The 17,070-nt window shown below is 45.7% G+C and overlaps 1 protein-coding gene across 4 annotated transcripts in view; it reads right to left on the bottom strand.

Annotated features, from left to right (window-relative positions):
• The window catches only part of DIRAS2 (DIRAS family GTPase 2), a 31,349-nt gene extending 16,143 nt beyond the window's left edge, over positions 1–15,206 (bottom strand). Inside the window, exons 1-2 of one of the 4 annotated variants that reach the window (XM_070590376.1) lie at positions 14,536–14,698; positions 11,899–12,045 (exon numbers count right to left, since the gene is read on the bottom strand). The gene's annotated coding sequence lies outside the window, so the exon portion shown is untranslated. Of the gene's footprint in view, positions 1–11,898; positions 12,046–14,535; positions 14,914–15,099 lie in introns of those variants that run through there. The other 3 variants (XM_070590377.1, XM_008507878.2, XM_008507877.2) reach the window with 3 other exon arrangements.
• Positions 15,207–17,070: the final 1,864 nt, after the last annotated feature.

Raw genomic sequence — 17,070 nt, 5'->3', positions numbered from 1 at the left:
TGTGAATGAAAACAATACCATCGTCCTGGTCAAAAGGACCAGTTACCAAGTCTGACCCTAAATGCCCAATGCAGCATGCTGACCCTGCAGGCAAATACAGCCAGGCACCGCCTAACGACGGGGATGCATTCTGAGAAATGTGTTGTCAGGCAGTTTCATCACTGTGTGAACATCACAGAGTGCACTCACACAAACCTAGATGGTATCGCCTACTCCTATAGGCTATACGGTACTAACCTTATGGGCCCACCGTCGTCCATGTGGTCCATGATTGACTGAAACCTTGTTATGCGGCACATGGCTGTAAATATCAAAGGATGAAGGCAGATGGAGCACAGAAACTGCACATCACGTGTTCAGTGCCACGGGTGACAGCTTACCGTGCTGCCACACGCAGCCCAGGGTCCTTCCTTCAAGGTCAGCACAGGGAACACGATACTGTGTCTGCCTACTTGGTTAGGTGGATTTCTAGTTTTAGCTAATTAAAACTTTACAAAATTGGCAAGTGGCTAAAAACGATTCCTTCAGACAATCATGATCTATTTTGCTTTTGGTGTTATATCTAAGACTCCATCGGCAAAGCCAAGGTCATGAAGATTTACCCCTGTGTTTTCTTCTAAGAGTTTTACAGTTTTACTTCATATATTTAGGCCGTTGATCCACTTTGAGCTAATTTTTGTATATGGTGTGAGTGGAACCCAAACCCATTCTTTTACCTGTGGATATCCACTTGTCCCAGGACCATGTGTTAAAGAGACAATTCTTTCTCCATGAGTGGTCTTGACCCCCTTGTCAAAAATCAATTAACTGTAAATGTGAAGGTTGATTTCTGTCTCTCAATTCTTTGCAATGGTCGATATGCCTATTCTTACACGAGTACCACGCTGTTTCATCTACTGTAACTTTGTAGTAAGCTTTGAAATCTGTAAATGTGAAGCCTCCAGCTTTGTTCTTCTTTTTCAAAATTGCTTTGGGTATAGGAGGCCACTTGGTAATTTCATACAAATAGATAAACTGAACTTCCTCAAAATTAAAAACTTTGTGCAACAAAAGACATTATCAAGAAACTTAAAAGAGGATATACCAATGGGATAAATATTTCATATATCTGATAAGTATCTAATATCCAGAATATATAGAGAACTCTTACAACTGAACAACAAAAAGATCAACCAACCAACTAAAAAATGGACAGAGAACTTAAATAGATAGTTCTCCAAAGAAGATATACAAATGGCCAATAAGCACATAAAAGATGCTCAGCATCATTAATCATCAGGGAAATGCAGATCCAAACCACCATGCAGTGCCACTTCACACGTACTAGGATGGCTACTATCAAAATCACAACGAAAACCCAGAAAACAAATAGCAAGTGTTGGAGATATGGAGAAATTAGAACCCCATGCATGGCTGGTAGGAATCTAAAATGGTGCCACCACTATGGAAAAAATTAAATATAGAATTACCATAAGACTCAGAAATCTACTTCTGGGTATATAACCAAAATAAGTAAAATAGATATACAATTGACATGTAGATATACAATTGAAATAGTTGAAGAGATATTTGTACACCCACGTTCATAGCAGCATTATTCACAACAGCCAAAAAGTGGAAGCAAACCAAGTGTCCATGGACAGACGAACGGATACACAAAATGTGGCGTATACATACAGTAGAACATCATTCAGCCTTAAAAGAAAAGGAAATCCTGACACCTGCTACAACGTGAATGAACATTGAGAACATTATAGTAAGTGAAATCAGCCAGCCACAAAAGGACAAATACCATACGATTCCACTTATACGAGGTCCCTACAGTAGTCAGAGTCACAGAGACAGAAACTAGAATGGTGGCTGACAGGTGCTGGGGGGAGAAAAGAACAGGGAGTTCATTTTTAAGGGGTGCAGAGTTTCTGTTTCGCAAGATAAAGAGTTCTGAAGCTGGGTGGTGGTGGTGTTTGCACAGCAACGTCAATGCCCTCGATGCCACTAAACCTTAGACTTGGAAATTGTGAAAATGGTCAATGTCATGTCATGTATATTTTACAATAAAAACACGTGATTGTAAGTGAAAACACTGTTAGCAACAACTAACGCACAAATTAAAGCCCACACTCATCCGTGAGCACAATGAGCCCCAGCATCAGTAGCGCTGGCGGAGCAGACAGGCCCCTCTCCTTTGTCATCCACATGACACAGGAAGCAACGGGGTCTAATCTGATCTGACAAGGCCAAAAAATCTAATTTCCTGAGAAGACCAATTAAAATCTGCACCTACTTCCTGGCCCTAATTTCATCTTGTATTAATGGTCACGTGAAGCCATCACTATCAGCCATCACTATCAGCCATGGCATTTAAAACTAAGCCTGGAGACTGCGCTGTCCAGTACGGGGGCCACCAGCCACTGGAAAATCAGCCAAACCGAAGGCGACGTCCTGCATGGGCTTTTGAATGCCTCCCACAAAAAAGAATGTTAAATGTCACACTCAGAATTTTGATACCGATTACTAGTGGAAATGACATTTCATACACATTGGGTAAAATAAAATACATTATTTAAATTAACTCCACCTTTGTCTTTCTACTTTTTTAAAGATGGTCACTAGAAAATGCAAAATTACGCGTGCAGCTCATACTGCATATTTATTGGTCTGCACTGCTCTAGGACATGAAAACAAACCTGTATTTGCTTTTCTTTTTGGGCAAACTTTAACAACACGTCATACATAATCCAATATGTTACAAAATTTAACTAAACTTGATTTTTTAAAAAGTGCTTAGAATCCTCTTCTTATTAATATCGAAAGGGAAAAAGCCACAAGCCATTGGAAAAGTCTTATTTTCCCGCTGTGGTAAAATATTTAAAATAATACACCAACATGCATGGCAACAAACTAAAACACATACCTCTCTCAGAATCCTACAGGAAGAGAAATAGAAAATGACGCTGCAGACGCGAGGAAACCAGGGTGAGAAGTTACACAGGGGAGAGACTGGCGCAACAGTGGAGCAAAAGTATAAATATTCCAAACACACTTCAGAGCATCTATTTGCCAGAATGATTCTCTTTAGCTAAGAGGATTCTTTAGCACATATATTCTTCTCTCGGTATTTAACTATTATTCCTATTTTCTCTCTCTACCACCCCCCCGCTAATATCAGTGCCACGAAGGCAGCGTCCCTGTGCGAGACATTCACCAGCATGCCAAGGCCTCCATCCCAAGGCCAGACACACCGGAAATACTTAGCACATACTAACTGATTATCTGCTGTTGAAACACATTTTTGTGGGCCAACCAAGGAAATTGTACCAGAGAAGATAAAGGAACTCTTCAAAGAAACAAAATAAAGTTTTGAAAAATCTATGTAAGAGTAACCACTCGGAGGTTGGCAATATCGACTGACATAGAAAATTACCAAAGGAGAGGTGGTACCAGCACAGACACACAACCAGAGGGGAATGACTGCATCACGTCGTTCACCAGCAAGCTGTTGCAGCAAAGAAGCTGAAGCCAAAAGTCGGCGGGAACTACTGGACACGCATTTGGATATTTTATTTATTTTTTAATATATAAAAGAGACCTTTAAGATATAGTAGATTCTTTACAATATTTCACATGGAGATGAGAAGCAACCACAAAAATATTGTTGAACACACAATGGTTCACTAGTTATCTCGCAGCAAAGGAAATATAAGTGTTGCAGAATTAAAAGGCAAGTGATGTTTTTCTTTTCTACAGAAAGCAAATGAGGTAAATTCATTCCCATTTTCCGTGTGGCGGGTGGCTTTTAGCAGTCTGCCATAGAGCAGCTATTTCCCCAAAATAAGCACACTCCCTCCTTCCCAGTAATAGAAAGGTGACATTTTAAATACAAGGGAGGGACACAGTACCTGCTTGGAAAAACCATTGTCCTTTGGAGAGAGCATTTTGAAAAGAGATGTATAAAAATGCTTCCACCAATACAGGATTTTGCCAAAAGGAAAGGAAACGCATCCCTAAAAAGCTATGTGCGCAGTCAAAAACTCAAAAATCACATTTTTTATCATTTTAAAGGTCTCCCAAATGAAGGATTTCCATGGGTGTGGGCGCATTTGATAAAAACACATCAACGCAATATGTTTCAGTTCTATTTCGAGAATGTGTGGTGGACATCAGAGATGACATGAGGCCAGAGAAGGGCTCCCTGGAAAGCTGCCATCTGAGCAAAGATTTGAGAGGGGTGACAGTGCGAACTCCGCATACCTGCGGGAAGAGACCCTCGCAGGGAGAACAGCAGGTACCAACACAGATGCCAGTGTCACATGTTCTAGGAACTTGCAGGATTCCAGAAGGCAGGAAGGGAGAAAAGTAGATGAGGCCAGCAAAGCAGTGGGCACAGGTGGGCAGGGGCAGACGCAGCTTTTACCGTGAGAAGGACGGGAGGCCACGGAGGATTTTGCACAGAGAAGGGACAGACCTGAGCCCCGCTGTCCCAGGACCTCGGTGAGGACTGAGGGAAGGAGTGGACTCACGTGGCCCTCTCTCCCGGACATCTCCACCCACTGCCTTGGAGACATGTGCAAAATGGAACCATCACCCTCTACCACCCGAACCACTCCCGTAGACTGTGTTCATCTGGGTCCGTGGTGATGTTTTCCTTCCAGTCGTCCAGGCCTGACCCCGTGGAGTCCTCCTGAAGCCCCCGTGTCCTCTTGTACCTCACGTCCAATCCATCAGCAAAGTGTGTCAGTGACGTCTTCCAAACACGTCCAGACCTAACCACGAATCACCTTCCCCGTGGCCCCCACCCTCTCCAAGCGACCATCCCCTCTTACCTAGATCACTGCAGCAGCCTCCGCCAGTTTGCTTCAGACCTTGAGCCATTCCACTCATCTCCCCAGCCAGGTACCAGATCACGTCATTCCTGTGCTCAAAACCCTCCCTCGGCCATCCTGTCTCCCTGAGAGTAAGAGCTAAAGGACTCTGCCCCCACCGGCACCCTCTCCTCCCTCCTCCTATTTTACCCTCAGCTCATGCCATTCCAACCATATTAGTCTCCTTATTGCTGCTTGGACATATCTGCATGCTCCTGCCTCAGGGCCTTTGCACAGGCTCTTCCCTCTACCTGGAGCACTCTTCCCCCTACCCCTTCCACAGGCCTATGTTCATACACCACTTTCTCAATGAGACTTTCCCTCAGCACCCCAACTGAATTCACAATCCCAACCTCACCCTGGAGTCTGTAACCTCTTCCTGCTTCATTTCTCTCCACAGCACAGATCCATTTCTGACATACTATGAATTGACTCTAAGATCTGTGCTCACCTCCACTCTACTGTGAGCTCCACAAGAGCACTGTATCTGTTCTGTTCACTGCTGTCTCCCCAGGGCCTGAACACCACCGGCCCATAGGAAGTGTAGACTAAGAATCTGATTGGTGCGTGAAGGCATCTGTATTTTACTTTAATGAACAGCTCAGCAAGGCCAGGTTGAGCAACATGCCCCAGGTGACAGCAACATGGGCAGAGACTTGGGTGTCATCACTACCTGGCCATGCACCTGTGGTTGCCATATATGTTTCATTGGGCTAAGTGGGACCTCGACGTGGCTGCAGGCTGAAACAACAGAGGAGGAGTGTGGACCACACCTAGGCCGCTAGTTCCACGACAGGGTTGCAGGCAGGGCTGCTGCCAGTGATGTCTCCTAACAGCCAGACCAGGACCGTGTGCAGGCGCCACAGAGGGAGAGGCCTCCACAGACTGAGGCTCCATCCCCGGAGGCCTCTGATTGTCCGGAGGAGGGTGGTGTGACTGCCACAGTCAGCACGGGGTAAAGCAAGGTGAGGTGAGGCTGGAGGGTGAGGCACGGCCAAGACCCTACAGACCTTTGGAGGGCCACATGCAGCCACTGAAGGGGCCTGGCCTCAACAGAGAAAGTGCAAGAGAAGTCCAGCACTACAAATCAGGCCAAAAATGGGCAGCTTGGACTAGAGTGACAGCCAGGAGGGAGCTCAGCTGGTGATGGTTGGTGAGGGAAGGAGTTAAGATGTGGAGAGAGAACGCGTCAAGGAAAACTCCCAAGGTTTCCACTCGGTGGAACTGAAGAGATGGGATGAGATCATTTCCTGGGGGAAGGCCGGGCAAAGGTCAGCTGGGGGGAGGATGGTGAAAGGGTCTCTGGGACGGTCAAGGGCTCACGTCTAGCGGGCAGGTGGATGATGGTCCGGGGCCAGCTGTAGGATCCGGGCCCAGAATGCACAGTTGGGAGTCATCTGTGTTGAGGCAGGGATTGCAGGCCAGAGTGTGGATGAGATGGCTTGTGAGGACAAAGAGAAGGGAGCAGGGGACTCAGACATGCCACAGGAGACTCTAGAATTCAGCGTTTGGAAAGACGGTGGGTCTGCGAAGAATTAAAAGAAGGAATGGCCTCAGGGTAGAAGCCCCTGCAGTGACGGCGCCCGCTGTGGAAGCCAAGGGCAGTGAGGACTTCAAACCAGAGGCCCGACAGCCTGAACTGGGACTAAGAAGTGAAGCACAAGGGGAACTGGAGAGCACCCCCAGTGGGAAGCACTTGGAAGTCACTAGCAAGAGACACTGTGATGGCACCACGGGCGGAAGCTGGACGGCAGTAGGCGGAGGAGTGAGCACGCGATGCAGAAATTCACACAGGCAGCTCAGAAATCGTTCCCGAGACTTTGGCTGTGAATGGGAGGAAAGACTGTGAATTGGTGGCTGACGGATATCCAGTTTTGATTTTTAAAAGAGGGTGTTTTTTAAAATTCATTTTGAAATACAGGGACATAAGCATGTGTAAATGTTAATGGGAAGATAACAACTGAATATGCTGGCAAGATGAAATGTAAGTTCTGGGCGAGGGTTGAGGAGAGGTTGAACAAGCATGCTGTACAGACGGGATGCTGTGGTCAGGCAGGGATGCTCCACTGTCCCTCTGGATGTGGCAGAGGATCCGGGCTGACCAAATCCCCTCTCACTGTGACTGTGGGTGTGCCCCTTACAAGGACTGGAGGAAAAAGACTAAAGTCGCCCTGGATGGCATGTGAACATAGGCTGAGGAAGGACACGGAACTAGGGGCCAATGCCCCTGCAAAGCAAACGAGAACACCCAGGAGGTCAGAAGCTGATGGAGTGAGAAAGGCAAGGGCGTACAGTCAGGAGCTGTGAACCATTAATCAATGAGTATTTATTTGTGTCTGCTCTGTGGTTACTAGGAAACTCAGCACAATGCGCTATAAAAGGCTGTAGCTACTGATGTGTCTAGAACCCAAAGACACATAACATCAGATAGTCCTTAGCAACACCTGCCCTCAGCAGGCTCCCAGTCAAGCCCAGGACCCCTAGAGTCATGACACAGATGAACAGCTCCAGTCTAGAACAACAAAAATCTCAAGCAGGGGATACTCTTGCATATTGAAAACAGTGTGAATTCAGTTACAGAGTCGGACCTGCCTGTGGGGAGATGAGCAGGGGCAAGGAACAGAGGAAAAGAGCACTAGTGAAAGAAGGAATGCAGATTTAACCAGATACGAGATGGGGAGTCCCCGTGGGTCTGGCTCAAAGAGAAAGATGTAAAGAAAAAGAGTCAATATTTTAAGATTAATTGGAGAGTGCGCATACTAGGTAGATGAGGAAAGTTTGACGCTGGAGGCCAGGAATCCATCCAGAAGCAAAGAGCAACTATGAGCCGTTGGGCTTCACGCCAGGTTGTAAAGGAGAATAAATCTGAGACGGGGAGAGAGGGGAACCGTTGTGAGGCTGCTCAGATGGCAACCACCCTCACACCCCGGAATCCTGACCCTCTAGCAAGTGTTGAGACAAGCTTGATCTTCAAAACATCTTTGATTTAGGTATTAATAGCCCCATTTTACAGATGAGGGAGCTAGACTCTGGGTGGTTAAAGCCACAGTGCACTGTTGCAGAGCCGATAAGTGGCAGAACCTGCATTTCAACTCAGGTTTAGGAAGCCGGGAAAGGCATTCAGGCCAATCCAAGTTAGCAACCACTGAACAGGAGCTCTGACTCTGCAACACTGAGGAAGGAAGCACTTTATGCTGACCTGCAATATTGCCAAGCAACTTCCAGACCGGTATCATATTAATTTAAGAAGTGCAACAATGATGTTAGGCAGCTAATAATGAATGACTGTGTATGTTCTATGACTCATCAAAAAAATCTTAGATGCCTCATAAAAGGTCCACACCAAAAGCTGTACCCTCAGCAACCACACCAAGTGGTCAATATAACACCCGCTTGCAGAAAAACACGGGTCATACTCACGTCACAGGGTGTTTCCGTCATTATTTTAATGTAGCCCTAACACCACGGGCAAAGAGGCCTAACAAGGCTGACCAATAACCGCCCAGGCCACAGGAGACTGGAGTTGGAGTAGGAGCTCTGATTTTGCTGGTCTTTGCAGGTCTTAGGAGAAGGAAAGGTGGTGACATGAAAATGCTTAGGATTCACGCACCTTTCAATGCTGGGGTAAAATAAAGACTCACGATTCCCAATTAGTACAGATTTCTAATTAGCACAGTTCCCAATTAGCACAAGGCCTACAGTTAGGGTTGGGTCGCACTGGCTGTCTCAGGGCTGTAGAGCCCCAGCATGGCTTGTGTTTCCATGTGGAACAGCTTCACTGGAATCTAGAATTGTCCTAAAGGACAGAGATGGATAATCTCAAGACAGAAAATTCTTAGAACGTCCATGGAAGAATGAAAATAGCACAAGAAAGTTACCAGTGCAAATATCAACAATATCTCATGTTTGGAAATGCAAAACAATAAAAGACAAAGTCATATGCTTTTCCAAGGTATTAACTTGGTTGGGCTCATCGTTCCACATTAATTCACAATGGCAACTTACTCAATATCATTTCTGTCTCAATCACCAGAAATAGCCTCTTTCCAAGAGCTAAATAGGATGGGAAGGAGGGTTGGTAATGAAACATTTACCATGTGAGTTACAAGTTGAGCGGTCAATGGTAAGGAAGCAGCATCACAGTCGGGTGTTAACAAAATGGTATCAAGTCAAAGAGAGACAGATATCAACCACTAGCTAATTAGTGAGAAAGCCAGAAAGACAAACGGGAGTGCAGTGTCCACAGCGTTTCACGTACATCTGTCCATGTCAGTACATACACCGCCATATTGTGCTTTTTAACAACTGCATAGGACTCCCCAGAGAGCTGGTTCATCATTTATCAACCAGTTTCTCACTAAGTGCTTTTTTTGATTAACAAACAGCCTTAAACATAAATACCTCATCACATTTTTGCGTCTATCTGTAGAATAAATTCCCATTAGTGGAACTGCTAGATCAAAGAGTATGTGCATTTTAAATTTCATAGGGATCACCAGGTGCCCTCCAAAATTACTTTTTTTACTTTTACTTTGTTAAATTTGGCTACATACGAGATTTTAAATTTCTGTTCAGAAAAAAACAAACAATAAACCACATCAAAGGACAAATGACAGCTAGAAACAAATATTTACAACCTATTTCAGATGAGTTCTAATTTCCTTAATACAGTGGGTCTCAAAGTTGGTGAGCATCCAGTCACCTGAGACTGCTGGGTTCAACCCCGGAGACACAGATTCAGTGGGGCCCAAGCGGATCCAGCCCTGTCCCGGGTGAGGGAATGGTGAGGTCTGCCGAGCACAGTGGAGACCCACAGCCTTACCCAGGATGAATACCATCCTTGTAAACTAAGGGGAAAGTGAGCAGAGGGCAGAACATGCAGATCCCAAAGATGCAAATTACTTTTAACATATGAGAAGATGCTCAATGTGACACAAATAAATGCAATTAAATGAGTAATGAGAAACAGACTTCTTGTTACCTTGGAGAGGATCAAAGCATTTGATAACGCACTGGACTATGTTAGGTGTGAGGAAATAGCCCTCATACACCGTTGGGAGCAGGTGAAAGAAATCATAATTCTCCTAGATTTACAACTTTATTCTTTATGTTTAAATATTTGCTCCAACAACCTGATTTATTTCTCCATCTGAAATCGTCAATATATTCAGAGGAATTTAAACTAACACTCAAAAGTATGGAAGAATGAAGAAGAGATGCACGGAGTGTCATCTGTAAATCTATCTGGGAAAATCAAAAATAAACAAACATTTGGTTGTCATGATATTCTGGGAAATTTAGGTTCTTTTCAAAATCTACGTCACCCAGTCATTTCTACCATTCAACAGTTGCAACCTCCTCTTGGCTTGTCAAGACTTACACGGATCTTACTAAAACAGGAATGCCACTCTGCACTCTGCGGTGCCCACCCATTCATTCTGTGGTCAAGAACCCAAAGAAGTTCAAAAAGGCATCAAAAGAGAAGCACAGTCCTCTGTAAGTGAGGGGACTAGTCCACAGGCCCCTTTCTTTAAATCTCAGGGGACTATTTCCTAGGCGAGCAGGCAATGATCCTAGGCATGTATGTGTAATTGGGGGCCCGGGGAGAGGCAGCTGGGTGGTAGAGTTGGGGAGATGAGTCCAAGTTTATACAAAAAGGAAAACGCCATCCAGCCAGATTCCTGTAGAGCTGAGTGACTCCTGGCTTTGCTCTGGATGCAGGGACCTGGACACTGATCACTTTCCCTTTTTGCTCAGTATCATCCAACAATAAACACCACACTCAAAAGTCACAGAAGTGCCCCAATAAAACGACGGGAGTGTAAAGATGACATAGGAAGGAAAGCCTCCCCGTGCAAGGGCTCCTGGCCGAGCTCTGGGGAGCATCCCTTCTGGAGCCCAGCTTCAGAAGGTAAGGGAGGAGAGAAAGAGACTATTATGGCAAGTCCTAATGGGAAGCTCCTGTGTTCTCCTATTTCCCCAGAAAAACAATCACTTTCCAGACACTAATTAGCTTCAGAAAAACACTGCACAAATTCCTTTCATACAAAACGCCGCTCTCTTTAAATCTCCCATTGTGATTTCCAGGATGAGAGCCCGTGTGATGGAAATGGTACCCACCCCTCCAGCACCCATTGATCACAGAGGCTATCTGGGGACTGGGTGGAGACACTGACACCTTTTCCCTAAGGTCCTGCATTTCTGCATTTCAAGGAGTCAGTATTCACGAGTCAGTCAATGATAAAGCACTACATTTCTCCAAACTTTATCCAACGGTGTTGAAATAGATAGAAACATCGAAAACACACATACCAGTGAAGGATAACGTGGAAAGATGTGTGAAGCATCTTCAATCACCCAGTAAATACTAGCTCACCAGCTGTTTATCGATTTTACAATATGTTTGCTGCTATTTGCCCAATAAAGCAATTGAAATATGGAAATGGAATGACTGCTAACGGGACCTGGGGGCTCACTTGCTGACGTCTGTAACTGGACGGGACTGAAGCAAACTTGATCCAAAGTGGTGACGCCCACCCCTAGAAGTGCCCCTTTGTTTCTGCCACAGGAGACCCTGTGCTAAGTCTCTTCACTCATTATACTTCATAGAATCAGGGACTTATTTGACCCCATCCTCTCATTTTACTGATAAAGACGTAAGTAACAGGTTCAAAATTGTACCACTAGTTAATGGCAGGGAAGGACGGGACACAGGTCTTACAGCAACTGAGGAGCATTCGTATATTTATTTTTGATAATGTTCAAGGGGTTTAATTTATTGACTCCTGACTTTTCAGCTCTTACACTGCTTTGCCGAAAGGTTAATCTATAGCCGTGCTGGCCAATACCCCAGCCACTCGCCACACAGGCTATCAAGCTCTTGAAACATGGCTAATCCAAACTGAGATGTTCTGTAAGTGCAAGACTTAACAAAAAATTGTAAAATATCTCAATAGTATTTTGTATTAGTTACATCTTTAAATGGTGATTTTTAATGTATTGGTTTAAAGCAAATGCTTATTAAAATTAATTTTACCTGTTTACTTTTATTTTTCTGATGTGACTATAGGACACTTTAAATGATGCGTGTGGCTCCCACGTTGTTTCTACTGGACAACACTGAGTGACAGGGAGGCTCTTACTGCATTGAAGAGAGAGCTACAGGAATCTTGCTTTCCGGAATCTGCCAGCAGCGAGAGCAAAGGAGAGGGAATGAGAGGACCTTTGTGCCAGTACTTTAAAGAATACTAACCTGGTCAAGGAAGAGAGACTTGCAACCACATAATGAACTAAAAACTAAAGCATTATTTGAAATCATTGAAATGATTTTAAGTTAATCCTTAAATGTGCATGCGTGTGTAAATTCAATTTGTAAGAGAACAATAGCAATTGTGTCATGACAACCATCACCTTCCCTTTGGATTAAGAAGAGCTATTTTCCTATAAAAATTATAACCACAAACAATCAATGGCACAGAAATCAGGTCTTCCTTTAAAGAGACATCTGTCCATTGTAAATACCCATACGAAATACATGATAGATAGAAAGATAGACGGTTGATGGGTAGATAGATGACAGACAGACAGATCCATCCAGTCCACCTTATTAGTGGGAATGGGGCACACTGGTTATCCGAATTGAAAGTTGCAGGGCAGCACCGAGCCCTTTTAACTTAAAACAGCTGGCAGGCAACCGCCTCACCCCAGACAACCAAATGCTTCTTTTTTGTAACAAAGAAATTTGCCTTACTGCAAAAATTTACTGCATTTATCTTGGGAGAAAATGAGGATTTTGTCTAAATCAATAGGCTAGTTTCTAATATACTAATATGTCAACTACGGCCACCAAATCAGCAGAATGAACAATATGTTTTTCTTATCACAGAGACACTCTTTGATAAAAGAACCCCCCTTATTTTTCAAAGGCTTTACTTTCCCAGTAAGATGTGCAGGCATCAGAGCAGAGCCAGGATTCACCCTGAAATAATACATTTCCCACAAAGTCATGTGCGGTTTATAGGATGTGTACAACATGCAATTAATACCAAGCCCTCTCTGCTCCTCTCACGGTGAAGCGGCACTGCTGATGGCTGAGGATGCTAGATTGTTAGACACACGCTCAAAGGGGACTTCCACAACTTGGAATTCAATTTGGGTGTTTTCTGAGTCTCCTCTTAGAAACAACTCTATTAAAGCTCTAACAAAAGATTCTGGAGGTTTCTGCAATAACCATGCATATATATCTGCCATCTGCAGAGAGAACTGAGGACCGAGCAGCAATGCCGTGTCGTGGTACAGCCGGCAATCACTTTTCTCTCTCCCCTCCTTTCCCTGTGTTCCCCAGGGACCATCATCCCTAATACCAAATGAAATGCCATGTGTTAAATGAGATGAAAATGTTTCCTTGCCTTCCATCTTCTGTTTCTATAAGATGAACTATGGGTCTTCCTGCGCCACACAGGACCTCCAGCATTTCCAGAAACAGAATTGTTGACAATTTGCAATTTCAGACAACTGAAAAACTAGTATGATTCCCCCACAAATTTGTTAAATTTATTCAGATTTTATCCTCCCCTTTTCTCTCCCTCCCACTCCACCTCTTCGAAGCCAAATGCCACTGGAGAAGCAGCACATTTGGACAGATCTGGAATGTAAAATGCTCCAGCCTTTTATTGTTACCTACAAAATCACCCTTAAAAAGAATATTTTTAAAGTTTTTAGTTCAAAGCAGAAAAGGTCCCTAAGCTAAGACTAGCTTCTCACATGGAAGGGGATTGTTCAAAAGATAAGAAGGCAAACACGTAGGATAAATTCCTAGGGAAGGTAAGTTGTGCCACCGCACAGTCCAAGACGCTGAATCCCAAACGTTGTATTTCACCGTTCATGGCTATAACACGATTCACAGAGCTGCTCCTGTAGAAGTCACCCAAATCCCCACAGAACGTGCATGCATTGGAGTTTTAAAGAGAAAAACAGCATTTTTCAGGACAGACAACTCAGGCAGGTCCCCACCACGCGAGAAGCCAGCAAAGCTTTGCAGGTGAGCCCGGGAGCTGTCAGCAGTCCTTGTCATCTATGGGAACCACATTCTTACAACTAAAGACGGGATGCTGTGCCTCTCCTGCATCCTGCTCTGACAACAAGGATACAGGAAGAAACACACGTAGATATCACGAAACGCAATCTTTTTTAAAAGAAGAATTAGAACATTCAGCCAAGTCTCGGCCAAGCCCATGAACGGCTGCGGTCTAGCAGGAAAACACGCTGAACAAGACAGCAGCGGCTAACGTGCTCCGCATCTTTCCTTCGGCCACGTCTTTTTATGACTTTCGTAAACCCATCAAATCAACTTCCACATTAACAGGAACACCTGCACCATAGAATTTTCTAAAACGCTAATTCCTGTTTTGGAAGGGATCCCAAACAATGTGTAAGATATAGGTTATTTTTTTAAAGAACATGTTTTAGACAAAGGTATCAAGATGCTCACACTCCCTGACAAAGATACAGAAATGCAGCTTTTTCCCCTTGCCAACTCCAATATTTATTTTGCTGACTCGCCCACCCAGATAGTGGCAATCCCTTTTCAGGGCTGGCGAACAAGAATGCCAGCGCCGTCAGTGCCCCACTGCGGACGCAGGGAAGCCACAGCAAAGGAGGGGGCATCGGTTACCTGAGGAAGAAGTCCGCTCCGCGCCTCTGCCAAGCTCGCCTCGCATAGGACAGGCCAGCGCAGGCTGTGCGGATGCGGGCTCCTCCCGGAGGCAGGCGGGGCGCGCGCTCCCTCGCGCCGCCGTGACGATGCTGTCAGCTGCTCGCCCGCCCGAGCGACCCGCGCCCCCGCGCCCCGCGCGCACCTGCGCCCCGCGCCCCCGCGCACCTGCGCCGCCCAGCCCGGGCGGGCCTGGCGCGGTCACAGCCGCCCCGCCGGCCCCCGGCCTTCCTCCTCCGCCGCCCCCTGCAATCTCTGACTTCTCATCTGTGCCAACGGCTGCAGCGGCGGCTGCTCCTGCTTAAATGGCGCCTGCTCGCCTCCAAAGAGCTTTTAGGTGCCACCTACTGCATGCTCCTGGAATAGATGGCCAGGACTGAAATTTTCTGAGAAGTCAATGAATTAAAATAATTTCATTGAAAGTGCACCAGATTCTTTTGTTTTAGATCGTGCACATTACCAACTGTAATTACTACTAACCGTAAGCCCTCCTTTCAGTGCCCAGATAGTAAATTGAAAACCTACTCATTTAGAAGGCGGAGGGAATCAGACCATGCCCAGCAGGCGACCATACTGTGCCGACAAGCACGTTCCACTTTAACGGGATCCTGGGACACACCAGCGTTGGCAGTCGGGGGCTAGAACTGCCTTTTCTCCGAGTAGTTTCACATCAGCGTTTCAAGGAAATAACCAGGTTTATTTTTTGACATTGATGAACCATTTTGTCAAAGAAGCGTTGATTACAAACGGGTGAATCAGCAAGAAATAAGATTTATGGCTAACAATTCTGTGCCGACATTTTTCAAGTGCTTGCCTATAACATTGATCCATAAATTGAAACTATGGGTTTAAGGAATATTTCTTCTCCTATTCTAATGCATTCTTTTTTAATACCAAATTTCCAAAGAGAGTTGGCAATATTTTTTTTGTCTGTAAATTTGATTTAGCTTATAGAACCCCACTTACCCGTTCTAAAGCTGTTGTGAAATTTCTGTATAATTTCAAACAGCATTCTCCTTCAATATTCATTGGCAAAGTAAATTTCGGCTCTGTTATTCACAGGAAATATGTGTTTTCAAAACCTTACTTAAGAATTATAATCAAGAAAATTTATTTTGCTGACCGGTTCGTCCTGATTCTGACCTTGAAACTATGGCCATTGGAACATGAAAAAAATTACACCATTTTTGTCCAAGTCATTTAAGGCTGCCAATGGCAAATCTACCCCGTTGCAATGAGGCCTGAAAGCAGGGTAGTCACTCCATCCCCCTCCCGGCCTCCTCTCCATTACAAACGAAGGGATGGCCATTGCGCAGCCATCCCAGAGGAGCCCCGACGCACTGAGGAAGACTCTGGGCACCGCCTGCCGCCTTTGCTGGAGCCCGAAAGGACCCTCCAGGCTAACAGAGCGGGATGTTGTTTTCTATGACAACCCAAAATGTGGGTTATCAGGTTAAATGATAAAATGGAAGTCCAGGACTAAACAGAGAAGGGTGAAAAGATTTAAAGAGGTGAAAATATTGAAGTCAAAAGGCCAGTTCTAGGCTGGAACTGGTCGGGAGCGAGAAGCTGGAGCCACCGGAGGGAGCCGCCTCGGGCCTGCCCGCTCCACACGGCGGAAGCAGCCTGCGTTTGCCACCTGTAATCGTTTTTGTTCCGAGAAAGGGAAGCAGGGGTCCCAGAGGCCCTGTTTAAACAAGGAATAACACACTTAAAATAATGTCCCTGGCCCCTCTCTCACTCCCCACAAGCCCTGGCTTTTCATCTGTTGGAGGTGAAAAGCTGTACGCCGGCGTCTGTCTCAGCCTCTGGCATGCATCAGCATCACCTGGGGTGGGGGGCTTGTTAAACACAGCCAGCTGGGTCACACGGCTGGGGCTGATCCTGCAGGGCTGTGGGGGCGGAGGGGGGCGCCCAAAATGTGCAATTGTAACAGGTTCCCTGGTCCTGCTCATGCTGCTAGGAGCGGGGACCCCCTGGGCTCAGCCACCCAGGTGACGCAGACACTGATAACAAGAGGTCATGTGCTCAGGTGCGAGAAACAGAACATGACTCTATTTTCTAAAGATAATTGAAACTGGCTCAGCCAGTCTGGTGTCCCTCATTTTGAGGAAGCCTCATCCTTCTCACAGACTCACACCTGCACCCCAGGAGCTTTTGGGGGCCATAAAAAGAGCCTCTTCAGCTGCATTCCCACTTTGCTTAGGATTCTACAAGCTTACACTTGGCCTCTATGCAAATTAGGAAAAGGACCCCTCTCTGGGTGGGCACAACACCCTCCCCTCTCCCTCCAAGACGGTGCATGGCTTGAGGGGCAGAGGCCCTTTTATGCAAAGGGCAGGTGCAGTCCACTCCAGGTGCCCAGCTGGGTGAGTGGGGCACCTGCTGAACTTCAGCCCCACTCTCACCCTCTGCTGGTCACCTTTGTGCATTTTACAAACTGCACAACCAAACTCAACAGCCTGGCTCCTCCCGGAGGACAGCATGGTTCCTGTG

The sequence above is a fragment of the Equus przewalskii genome, chromosome 22 (genome assembly GCF_037783145.1).
Source record: "Equus przewalskii isolate Varuska chromosome 22, EquPr2, whole genome shotgun sequence".
Taxonomy (NCBI): Eukaryota; Metazoa; Chordata; class Mammalia; order Perissodactyla; family Equidae; genus Equus; species Equus przewalskii.
Note: the sequence above shows the minus strand (reverse complement) of the source record. Positions and strands in the feature narration are given on the sequence as shown.